The sequence below is a fragment of the Eucyclogobius newberryi genome, unplaced genomic scaffold (assembly GCF_026437365.1).
Source record: "Eucyclogobius newberryi isolate DKJ021-1_F unplaced genomic scaffold, fEucNew1.0.hap1 SCAF_179, whole genome shotgun sequence".
NCBI lineage: Eukaryota > Metazoa > Chordata > Actinopteri > Gobiiformes > Gobiidae > Eucyclogobius > Eucyclogobius newberryi.
In genome coordinates, this window is record NW_027315811.1 from 18,679 (window position 1) to 26,777 (window position 8,099).

General features: G+C 44.8%; 29 non-coding genes across 29 annotated transcripts; all 29 read right to left on the reverse strand.

Annotated features, from left to right (window-relative positions):
• Nucleotides 1–74: 74 nt before the first annotated feature.
• LOC140363770 (5S ribosomal RNA) lies at nt 75–193 on the reverse strand. Its single transcript, XR_011927226.1, has one exon. It is a non-coding gene; the product is annotated as a 5S ribosomal RNA (ribosomal RNA).
• Nucleotides 194–365: 172 nt separating this feature from the next.
• LOC140364043 (5S ribosomal RNA) lies at nt 366–484 on the reverse strand. The gene has a single exon (XR_011927483.1). It is a non-coding gene; the product is annotated as a 5S ribosomal RNA (ribosomal RNA).
• Nucleotides 485–640: 156 nt separating this feature from the next.
• LOC140363771 (5S ribosomal RNA) lies at nt 641–759 on the reverse strand. The gene has a single exon (XR_011927227.1). It is a non-coding gene; the product is annotated as a 5S ribosomal RNA (ribosomal RNA).
• Nucleotides 760–908: 149 nt separating this feature from the next.
• LOC140363703 (5S ribosomal RNA) lies at nt 909–1,027 on the reverse strand. The gene has a single exon (XR_011927164.1). It is a non-coding gene; the product is annotated as a 5S ribosomal RNA (ribosomal RNA).
• Nucleotides 1,028–1,183: 156 nt separating this feature from the next.
• On the reverse strand, nt 1,184–1,302 carry LOC140363773 (5S ribosomal RNA). Its single transcript, XR_011927229.1, has one exon. It is a non-coding gene; the product is annotated as a 5S ribosomal RNA (ribosomal RNA).
• A 149-nt stretch (nt 1,303–1,451) lies between these two features.
• LOC140363774 (5S ribosomal RNA) lies at nt 1,452–1,570 on the reverse strand. The gene has a single exon (XR_011927230.1). It is a non-coding gene; the product is annotated as a 5S ribosomal RNA (ribosomal RNA).
• A 158-nt stretch (nt 1,571–1,728) lies between these two features.
• On the reverse strand, nt 1,729–1,847 carry LOC140363775 (5S ribosomal RNA). The gene has a single exon (XR_011927231.1). It is a non-coding gene; the product is annotated as a 5S ribosomal RNA (ribosomal RNA).
• A 169-nt stretch (nt 1,848–2,016) lies between these two features.
• On the reverse strand, nt 2,017–2,135 carry LOC140364218 (5S ribosomal RNA). The gene has a single exon (XR_011927647.1). It is a non-coding gene; the product is annotated as a 5S ribosomal RNA (ribosomal RNA).
• A 157-nt stretch (nt 2,136–2,292) lies between these two features.
• On the reverse strand, nt 2,293–2,411 carry LOC140364208 (5S ribosomal RNA). Its single transcript, XR_011927638.1, has one exon. It is a non-coding gene; the product is annotated as a 5S ribosomal RNA (ribosomal RNA).
• Nucleotides 2,412–2,560: 149 nt separating this feature from the next.
• Nucleotides 2,561–2,679, reverse strand: LOC140363776 (5S ribosomal RNA). Its single transcript, XR_011927232.1, has one exon. It is a non-coding gene; the product is annotated as a 5S ribosomal RNA (ribosomal RNA).
• A 159-nt stretch (nt 2,680–2,838) lies between these two features.
• On the reverse strand, nt 2,839–2,957 carry LOC140363777 (5S ribosomal RNA). Its single transcript, XR_011927233.1, has one exon. It is a non-coding gene; the product is annotated as a 5S ribosomal RNA (ribosomal RNA).
• Nucleotides 2,958–3,126: 169 nt separating this feature from the next.
• Nucleotides 3,127–3,245, reverse strand: LOC140364248 (5S ribosomal RNA). Its single transcript, XR_011927674.1, has one exon. It is a non-coding gene; the product is annotated as a 5S ribosomal RNA (ribosomal RNA).
• A 170-nt stretch (nt 3,246–3,415) lies between these two features.
• LOC140364054 (5S ribosomal RNA) lies at nt 3,416–3,534 on the reverse strand. The gene has a single exon (XR_011927494.1). It is a non-coding gene; the product is annotated as a 5S ribosomal RNA (ribosomal RNA).
• Nucleotides 3,535–3,683: 149 nt separating this feature from the next.
• On the reverse strand, nt 3,684–3,802 carry LOC140363837 (5S ribosomal RNA). The gene has a single exon (XR_011927289.1). It is a non-coding gene; the product is annotated as a 5S ribosomal RNA (ribosomal RNA).
• A 149-nt stretch (nt 3,803–3,951) lies between these two features.
• Nucleotides 3,952–4,070, reverse strand: LOC140363778 (5S ribosomal RNA). Its single transcript, XR_011927234.1, has one exon. It is a non-coding gene; the product is annotated as a 5S ribosomal RNA (ribosomal RNA).
• Nucleotides 4,071–4,228: 158 nt separating this feature from the next.
• LOC140363779 (5S ribosomal RNA) lies at nt 4,229–4,347 on the reverse strand. Its single transcript, XR_011927235.1, has one exon. It is a non-coding gene; the product is annotated as a 5S ribosomal RNA (ribosomal RNA).
• Nucleotides 4,348–4,516: 169 nt separating this feature from the next.
• LOC140364219 (5S ribosomal RNA) lies at nt 4,517–4,635 on the reverse strand. The gene has a single exon (XR_011927648.1). It is a non-coding gene; the product is annotated as a 5S ribosomal RNA (ribosomal RNA).
• Nucleotides 4,636–4,792: 157 nt separating this feature from the next.
• On the reverse strand, nt 4,793–4,911 carry LOC140364210 (5S ribosomal RNA). Its single transcript, XR_011927640.1, has one exon. It is a non-coding gene; the product is annotated as a 5S ribosomal RNA (ribosomal RNA).
• Nucleotides 4,912–5,060: 149 nt separating this feature from the next.
• LOC140363780 (5S ribosomal RNA) lies at nt 5,061–5,179 on the reverse strand. The gene has a single exon (XR_011927236.1). It is a non-coding gene; the product is annotated as a 5S ribosomal RNA (ribosomal RNA).
• A 159-nt stretch (nt 5,180–5,338) lies between these two features.
• Nucleotides 5,339–5,457, reverse strand: LOC140363781 (5S ribosomal RNA). Its single transcript, XR_011927237.1, has one exon. It is a non-coding gene; the product is annotated as a 5S ribosomal RNA (ribosomal RNA).
• A 169-nt stretch (nt 5,458–5,626) lies between these two features.
• Nucleotides 5,627–5,745, reverse strand: LOC140363783 (5S ribosomal RNA). Its single transcript, XR_011927238.1, has one exon. It is a non-coding gene; the product is annotated as a 5S ribosomal RNA (ribosomal RNA).
• A 169-nt stretch (nt 5,746–5,914) lies between these two features.
• Nucleotides 5,915–6,033, reverse strand: LOC140363711 (5S ribosomal RNA). Its single transcript, XR_011927172.1, has one exon. It is a non-coding gene; the product is annotated as a 5S ribosomal RNA (ribosomal RNA).
• A 149-nt stretch (nt 6,034–6,182) lies between these two features.
• LOC140363785 (5S ribosomal RNA) lies at nt 6,183–6,301 on the reverse strand. The gene has a single exon (XR_011927240.1). It is a non-coding gene; the product is annotated as a 5S ribosomal RNA (ribosomal RNA).
• Nucleotides 6,302–6,466: 165 nt separating this feature from the next.
• Nucleotides 6,467–6,585, reverse strand: LOC140363786 (5S ribosomal RNA). Its single transcript, XR_011927241.1, has one exon. It is a non-coding gene; the product is annotated as a 5S ribosomal RNA (ribosomal RNA).
• Nucleotides 6,586–6,733: 148 nt separating this feature from the next.
• LOC140363787 (5S ribosomal RNA) lies at nt 6,734–6,852 on the reverse strand. The gene has a single exon (XR_011927242.1). It is a non-coding gene; the product is annotated as a 5S ribosomal RNA (ribosomal RNA).
• A 159-nt stretch (nt 6,853–7,011) lies between these two features.
• Nucleotides 7,012–7,130, reverse strand: LOC140363712 (5S ribosomal RNA). Its single transcript, XR_011927173.1, has one exon. It is a non-coding gene; the product is annotated as a 5S ribosomal RNA (ribosomal RNA).
• A 156-nt stretch (nt 7,131–7,286) lies between these two features.
• On the reverse strand, nt 7,287–7,405 carry LOC140363788 (5S ribosomal RNA). The gene has a single exon (XR_011927243.1). It is a non-coding gene; the product is annotated as a 5S ribosomal RNA (ribosomal RNA).
• A 149-nt stretch (nt 7,406–7,554) lies between these two features.
• Nucleotides 7,555–7,673, reverse strand: LOC140363789 (5S ribosomal RNA). The gene has a single exon (XR_011927244.1). It is a non-coding gene; the product is annotated as a 5S ribosomal RNA (ribosomal RNA).
• A 166-nt stretch (nt 7,674–7,839) lies between these two features.
• Nucleotides 7,840–7,958, reverse strand: LOC140363790 (5S ribosomal RNA). The gene has a single exon (XR_011927245.1). It is a non-coding gene; the product is annotated as a 5S ribosomal RNA (ribosomal RNA).
• Nucleotides 7,959–8,099: the final 141 nt, after the last annotated feature.

Consider the following 8,099-nt stretch of genomic DNA (forward strand, 5'->3'; position numbering starts at 1 on the left):
CTCGGTCAAAATTGGGATATCTCAATGAAAAACTTCTTTTTTTTTTTTTTTTGACAGGTGAAAAAGTGTGAAAATGCTCACAGCACCTGGTATTCCCAGGCGGTCTCCCATCCAAGTACTAACCAGGCCCAACCCTGCTTGGCTTCCGAGATCAGACGAGATCGGGCTGGTCCAGGGTGGTATGGCCGTGAGCGAAATGTTCCAGGTCAAAACTCGTATAAATGGCTTTTTTTTGCATCAAACACTGTCTTTTCGTGAAGAGTACCTTCACGCCACTTGCTCGGTCAAAATTGGGATATCTCAATCAAAAACTTCTTTTTTTTTTTTTTTTTTTTTTTTTTTTGACAGGTGAAAAAGGGGGGAAATGCTCACAGCACCTGGTATTCCCAGGCGGTCTCCCATCCAAGTACTAAACAGGCCCAACCCTGCTTGGCTTCCGAGATCAGACGAGATCGGGCGGGTCCAGGGTGGTATGGCCGTGAGCGAAATGTTCCAGGTCAAAACGGCCTTTTTTATATCAAACACTGTCTTTTCGTGAAGAGTACCTTCACGCCACTTGCTCGGTCAAAATTGGGATATCTCAATGAAAAACTTCTTTTTTTTTTTTTTTTTTTTTTTGACAGGTGAAAAAGTATGAAAATGCTCACAGCACCTGGTATTCCCAGGCGGTCTCCCATCCAAGTACTAACCAGGCCCAACCCTGCTTGGCTTCCGAGATCAGACGAGATCGGGCTGGTCCAGGGTGGTATGGCCGTGAGCGAAATGTTCCAGGTCAAAACGGCCTTTTTTATATCAAACACTGTCTTTTCGTGAAGAGTACCTTCACGCCACTTGCTCGGTCAAAATTGGGATATCTCAATGAAAAACTTCTTTTTTTTTTTTTTTTGACAGGTGAAAAAGTGTGAAAATGCTCACAGCACCTGGTATTCCCAGGCGGTCTCCCATCCAAGTACTAACCAGGCCCAACCCTGCTTGGCTTCCGAGATCAGACGAGATCGGGCGGGTCCAGGGTGGTATGGCCGTGAGCGAAATGTTCCAGGTCAAAACGGCCTTTTTTATATCAAACACTGTCTTTTCGTGAAGAGTACCTTCACGCCACTTGCTCGGTCAAAATTGGGATATCTCAATGAAAAACTTCTTTTTTTTTTTTTTTTTTTTTTTGACAGGTGAAAAAGTATGAAAATGCTCACAGCACCTGGTATTCCCAGGCGGTCTCCCATCCAAGTACTAACCAGGCCCAACCCTGCTTGGCTTCCGAGATCAGACGAGATCGGGCTGGTCCAGGGTGGTATGGCCGTGAGCGAAATGTTCCAGGTCAAAACGGCCTTTTTTATATCAAACACTGTCTTTTCGTGAAGAGTACCTTCACGCCACTTGCTCGGTCAAAATTGGGATATCTCAATGAAAAACTTCTTTTTTTTTTTTTTTTGACAGGTGAAAAAGTGTGAAAATGCTCACAGCACCTGGTATTCCCAGGCGGTCTCCCATCCAAGTACTAACCAGGCCCAACCCTGCTTGGCTTCCGAGATCAGACGAGATCGGGCTGGTCCAGGGTGGTATGGCCGTGAGCGAAATGTTCCAGGTCAAAACGGCCTTTTTTATATCAAACACTGTCTTTTCGTGAAGAGTACCTTCACGCCACTTGCTCGGTCAAAATTGGGATATCTCAATAAAAAACTTCTTTTTTTTTTTTTTTTTTTTTTTTTGACAGGTGAAAAAGTGTGAAAATGCTCACAGCACCTGGTATTCCCAGGCGGTCTCCCATCCAAGTACTAACCAGGCCCAACCCTGCTTGGCTTCCGAGATCAGACGAGATCGGGCTGGTCCAGGGTGGTATGGCCGTGAGCGAAATGTTCCAGGTCAAAACTCGTATAAATTGCTTTTTTTGCATCAAACACTGTCTTTTCGTGAAGAGTACCTTCACGCCACTTGCTCGGTCAAAATTGGGATATCTCAATGAAAAACTTCTTTTTTTTTTTTTTTTTTTTTTTTTTGACAGGTGAAAAAGTGTGAAAATGCTCACAGCACCTGGTATTCCCAGGCGGTCTCCCATCCAAGTACTATACAGGCCCAACCCTGCTTGGCTTCCGAGATCAGACGAGATCGGGCTGGTCCAGGGTGGTATGGCCGTGAGCGAAATGTTCCAGGTCAAAACGGCCTTTTTTATATCAAACACTGTCTTTTCGTGAAGAGTACCTTCACGCCACTTGCTCGGTCAAAATTGGGATATCTCAATGAAAAACTTCTTTTTTTTTTTTTTTTTTTTTTTTGACAGGTGAAAAAGTATGAAAATGCTCACAGCACCAGGTATTCCCAGGCGGTCTCCCATCCAAGTACTAAACAGGCCCAACCCTGCTTGGCTTCCGAGATCAGACGAGATCGGGCTGGTCCAGGGTGGTATGGCCGTGAGCGAAATGTTCCAGGTCAAAACGGCCTTTTTTATATCAAACACTGTCTTTTCGTGAAGAGTACCTTCACGCCACTTGCTCGGTCAAAATTGGGATATCTCAATGAAAAACTTCTTTTTTTTTTTTTTTTGACAGGTGAAAAAGTGTGAAAATGCTCACAGCACCTGGTATTCCCAGGCGGTCTCCCATCCAAGTACTAACCAGGCCCAACCCTGCTTGGCTTCCGAGATCAGACGAGATCGGGCTGGTCCAGGGTGGTATGGCCGTGAGCGAAATGTTCCAGGTCAAAACGGCCTTTTTTATATCAAACACTGTCTTTTCGTGAAGAGTACCTTCACGCCACTTGCTCGGTCAAAATTGGGATATCTCAATGAAAAACTTCTTTTTTTTTTTTTTTTTTTTTTTTTTGACAGGTGAAAAAGTGTGAAAATGCTCACAGCACCTGGTATTCCCAGGCGGTCTCCCATCCAAGTACTAACCAGGCCCAACCCTGCTTGGCTTCCGAGATCAGACGAGATCGGGCTGGTCCAGGGTGGTATGGCCGTGAGCGAAATGTTCCAGGTCAAAACTCGTATAAATTGCTTTTTTTGCATCAAACACTGTCTTTTCGTGAAGAGTACCTTCACGCCACTTGCTCGGTCAAAATTGGGATATCTCAATGAAAAACTTCTTTTTTTTTTTTTTTTTTTTTTTTTTGACAGGTGAAAAAGTGTGAAAATGCTCACAGCACCTGGTATTCCCAGGCGGTCTCCCATCCAAGTACTAACCAGGCCCAACCTTGCTTGGCTTCCGAGATCAGACGAGATCGGGCTGGTCCAGGGTGGTATGGCCGTGAGCGAAATGTTCCAGGTCAAAACTCGTATAAATTGCTTTTTTTGCATCAAACACTGTCTTTTCGTGAAGAGTACCTTCACGCCACTTGCTCGGTCAAAATTGGGATATCTCAATGAAAAACTTCTTTTTTTTTTTTTTTTTTTTTTTTTTTGACAGGTGAAAAAGGGGGGAAATGCTCACAGCACCTGGTATTCCCAGGCGGTCTCCCATCCAAGTACTAAACAGGCCCAACCCTGCTTGGCTTCCGAGATCAGACGAGATCGGGCGGGTCCAGGGTGGTATGGCCGTGAGCGAAATGTTCCAGGTCAAAACGGCCTTTTTTATATCAAACACTGTCTTTTCGTGAAGAGTACCTTCACGCCACTTGCTCGGTCAAAATTGGGATATCTCAATGAAAAACTTCTTTTTTTTTTTTTTTTGACAGGTGAAAAAGTGTGAAAATGCTCACAGCACCTGGTATTCCCAGGCGGTCTCCCATCCAAGTACTAACCAGGCCCAACCCTGCTTGGCTTCCGAGATCAGACGAGATCGGGCGGGTCCAGGGTGGTATGGCCGTGAGCGAAATGTTCCAGGTCAAAACGGCCTTTTTTATATCAAACACTGTCTTTTCGTGAAGAGTACCTTCACGCCACTTGCTCGGTCAAAATTGGGATATCTCAATGAAAAACTTCTTTTTTTTTTTTTTTTGACAGGTGAAAAAGTGTGAAAATGCTCACAGCACCTGGTATTCCCAGGCGGTCTCCCATCCAAGTACTAACCAGGCCCAACCCTGCTTGGCTTCCGAGATCAGACGAGATCGGGCTGGTCCAGGGTGGTATGGCCGTGAGCGAAATGTTCCAGGTCAAAACGGCCTTTTTTATATCAAACACTGTCTTTTCGTGAAGAGTACCTTCACGCCACTTGCTCGGTCAAAATTGGGATATCTCAATAAAAAACTTCTTTTTTTTTTTTTTTTTTTTTTTTTGACAGGTGAAAAAGTGTGAAAATGCTCACAGCACCTGGTATTCCCAGGCGGTCTCCCATCCAAGTACTAACCAGGCCCAACCCTGCTTGGCTTCCGAGATCAGACGAGATCGGGCTGGTCCAGGGTGGTATGGCCGTGAGCGAAATGTTCCAGGTCAAAACTCGTATAAATTGCTTTTTTTGCATCAAACACTGTCTTTTCGTGAAGAGTACCTTCACGCCACTTGCTCGGTCAAAATTGGGATATCTCAATGAAAAACTTCTTTTTTTTTTTTTTTTTTTTTTTTTTGACAGGTGAAAAAGTGTGAAAATGCTCACAGCACCTGGTATTCCCAGGCGGTCTCCCATCCAAGTACTATACAGGCCCAACCCTGCTTGGCTTCCGAGATCAGACGAGATCGGGCTGGTCCAGGGTGGTATGGCCGTGAGCGAAATGTTCCAGGTCAAAACGGCCTTTTTTATATCAAACACTGTCTTTTCGTGAAGAGTACCTTCACGCCACTTGCTCGGTCAAAATTGGGATATCTCAATGAAAAACTTCTTTTTTTTTTTTTTTTTTTTTTTTGACAGGTGAAAAAGTATGAAAATGCTCACAGCACCAGGTATTCCCAGGCGGTCTCCCATCCAAGTACTAAACAGGCCCAACCCTGCTTGGCTTCCGAGATCAGACGAGATCGGGCTGGTCCAGGGTGGTATGGCCGTGAGCGAAATGTTCCAGGTCAAAACGGCCTTTTTTATATCAAACACTGTCTTTTCGTGAAGAGTACCTTCACGCCACTTGCTCGGTCAAAATTGGGATATCTCAATGAAAAACTTCTTTTTTTTTTTTTTTTGACAGGTGAAAAAGTGTGAAAATGCTCACAGCACCTGGTATTCCCAGGCGGTCTCCCATCCAAGTACTAACCAGGCCCAACCCTGCTTGGCTTCCGAGATCAGACGAGATCGGGCTGGTCCAGGGTGGTATGGCCGTGAGCGAAATGTTCCAGGTCAAAACGGCCTTTTTTATATCAAACACTGTCTTTTCGTGAAGAGTACCTTCACGCCACTTGCTCGGTCAAAATTGGGATATCTCAATGAAAAACTTCTTTTTTTTTTTTTTTTTTTTTTTTTTGACAGGTGAAAAAGTGTGAAAATGCTCACAGCACCTGGTATTCCCAGGCGGTCTCCCATCCAAGTACTAACCAGGCCCAACCCTGCTTGGCTTCCGAGATCAGACGAGATCGGGCTGGTCCAGGGTGGTATGGCCGTGAGCGAAATGTTCCAGGTCAAAACTCGTATAAATTGCTTTTTTTGCATCAAACACTGTCTTTTCGTGAAGAGTACCTTCACGCCACTTGCTCGGTCAAAATTGGGATATCTCAATGAAAAACTTCTTTTTTTTTTTTTTTTTTTTTTTTTTGACAGGTGAAAAAGTGTGAAAATGCTCACAGCACCTGGTATTCCCAGGCGGTCTCCCATCCAAGTACTAACCAGGCCCAACCCTGCTTGGCTTCCGAGATCAGACGAGATCGGGCTGGTCCAGGGTGGTATGGCCGTGAGCAAAATGTTCCAGGTCAAAACTCGTATAAATTGCTTTTTTTGCATCAAACACTGTCTTTTCGTGAAGAGTACCTTCACGCCACTTGCTCGGTCAAAATTGGGATATCTCAATGAAAAACTTCTTTTTTTTTTTTTTTTTTTTTTTTTTGACAGGTGAAAAAGTGTGAAAATGCTCACAGCACCTGGTATTCCCGGGCGGTCTCCCATCCAAGTACTATACAGGCCCAACCCTGCTTGGCTTCCGAGATCAGACGAGATCGGGCTGGTCCAGGGTGGTATGGCCGTGAGCGAAATGTTCCAGGTCAAAACGGCCTTTTTTATATCAAACACTGTCTTTTCGTGAAGAGTACCTTCACGCCACTTGCTCGGTCAAAATTGGGATATCTCAATGAAAAACTTCTTTTTTTTTTTTTTTTGACAGGTGAAAAAGTGTGAAAATGCTCACAGCACCTGGTATTCCCAGGCGGTCTCCCATCCAAGTACTAACCAGGCCCAACCCTGCTTGGCTTCCGAGATCAGACGAGATCGGGCTGGTCCAGGGTGGTATGGCCGTGAGCGAAATGTTCCAGGTCAAAACTCGTATAAATTGCTTTTTTTGCATCAAACACTGTCTTTTCGTGAAGAGTACCTTCACGCCACTTGCTCGGTCAAAATTGGGATATCTCAATGAAAAACTTCTTTTTTTTTTTTTTTTTTTTTTGACAGGTGAAAAAGTATGAAAATGCTCACAGCACCTGGTATTCCCAGGCGGTCTCCCATCCAAGTACTAACCAGGCCCAACCCTGCTTGGCTTCCGAGATCAGACGAGATCGGGCTGGTCCAGGGTGGTATGGCCGTGAGCGAAATGTTCCAGGTCAAAACGGCCTTTTTTATATCAAACACTGTCTTTTCGTGAAGAGTACCTTCACGCCACTTGCTCGGTCAAAATTGGGATATCTCAATGAAAAACTTCTTTTTTTTTTTTTTTGACAGGTGAAAAAGTGTGAAAATGCTCACAGCACCTGGTATTCCCAGGCGGTCTCCCATCCAAGTACTAACCAGGCCCAACCCTGCTTGGCTTCCGAGATCAGACGAGATCGGGCTGGTCCAGGGTGGTATGGCCGTGAGCGAAATGTTCCAGGTCAAAACTCGTATAAATTGCTTTTTTTGCATCAAACACTGTCTTTTCGTGAAGAGTACCTTCACGCCACTTGCTCGGTCAAAATTGGGATATCTCAATGAAAAACTTCTTTTTTTTTTTTTTTTGACAGGTGAAAAAGTGTGAAAATGCTCACAGCACCTGGTATTCCCGGGCGGTCTCCCATCCAAGTACTATACAGGCCCAACCCTGCTTGGCTTCCGAGATCAGACGAGATCGGGCTGGTCCAGGGTGGTATGGCCGTGAGCGAAATGTTCCAGGTCAAAACGGCCTTTTTTATATCAAACACTGTCTTTTCGTGAAGAGTACCTTCACGCCACTTGCTCGGTCAAAATTGGGATATCTCAATGAAAAACTTCTTTTTTTTTTTTTTTTTTTTTTTGACAGGTGAAAAAGTATGAAAATGCTCACAGCACCTGGTATTCCCAGGCGGTCTCCCATCCAAGTACTAACCAGGCCCAACCCTGCTTGGCTTCCGAGATCAGACGAGATCGGGCTGGTCCAGGGTGGTATGGCCGTGAGCGAAATGTTCCAGGTCAAAACGGCCTTTTTTATATCAAACACTGTCTTTTCGTGAAGAGTACCTTCACGCCACTTGCTCGGTCAAAATTGGGATATCTCAATGAAAAACTTCTTTTTTTTTTTTTTTTGACAGGTGAAAAAGTGTGAAAATGCTCACAGCACCTGGTATTCCCAGGCGGTCTCCCATCCAAGTACTAACCAGGCCCAACCCTGCTTGGCTTCCGAGATCAGACGAGATCGGGCTGGTCCAGGGTGGTATGGCCGTGAGCGAAATGTTCCAGGTCAAAACTCGTATAAATTGCTTTTTTTGCATCAAACACTGTCTTTTCGTGAAGAGTACCTTCACGCCACTTGCTCGGTCAAAATTGGGATATCTCAATGAAAAACTTCTTTTTTTTTTTTTTTTTTTTTTTGACAGGTGAAAAAGTATGAAAATGCTCACAGCACCTGGTATTCCCAGGCGGTCTCCCATCCAAGTACTAACCAGGCCCAACCCTGCTTGGCTTCCGAGATCAGACGAGATCGGGCTGGTCCAGGGTGGTATGGCCGTGAGCGAAATGTTCCAGGTCAAAACGGCCTTTTTTATATCAAACACTGTCTTTTCGTGAAGAGTACCTTCACGCCACTTGCTCGGTCAAAATTGGGATATCTCAATGAAAAACTTCTTTTTTTTTTTTTTTTGACAGGTGAAAAAG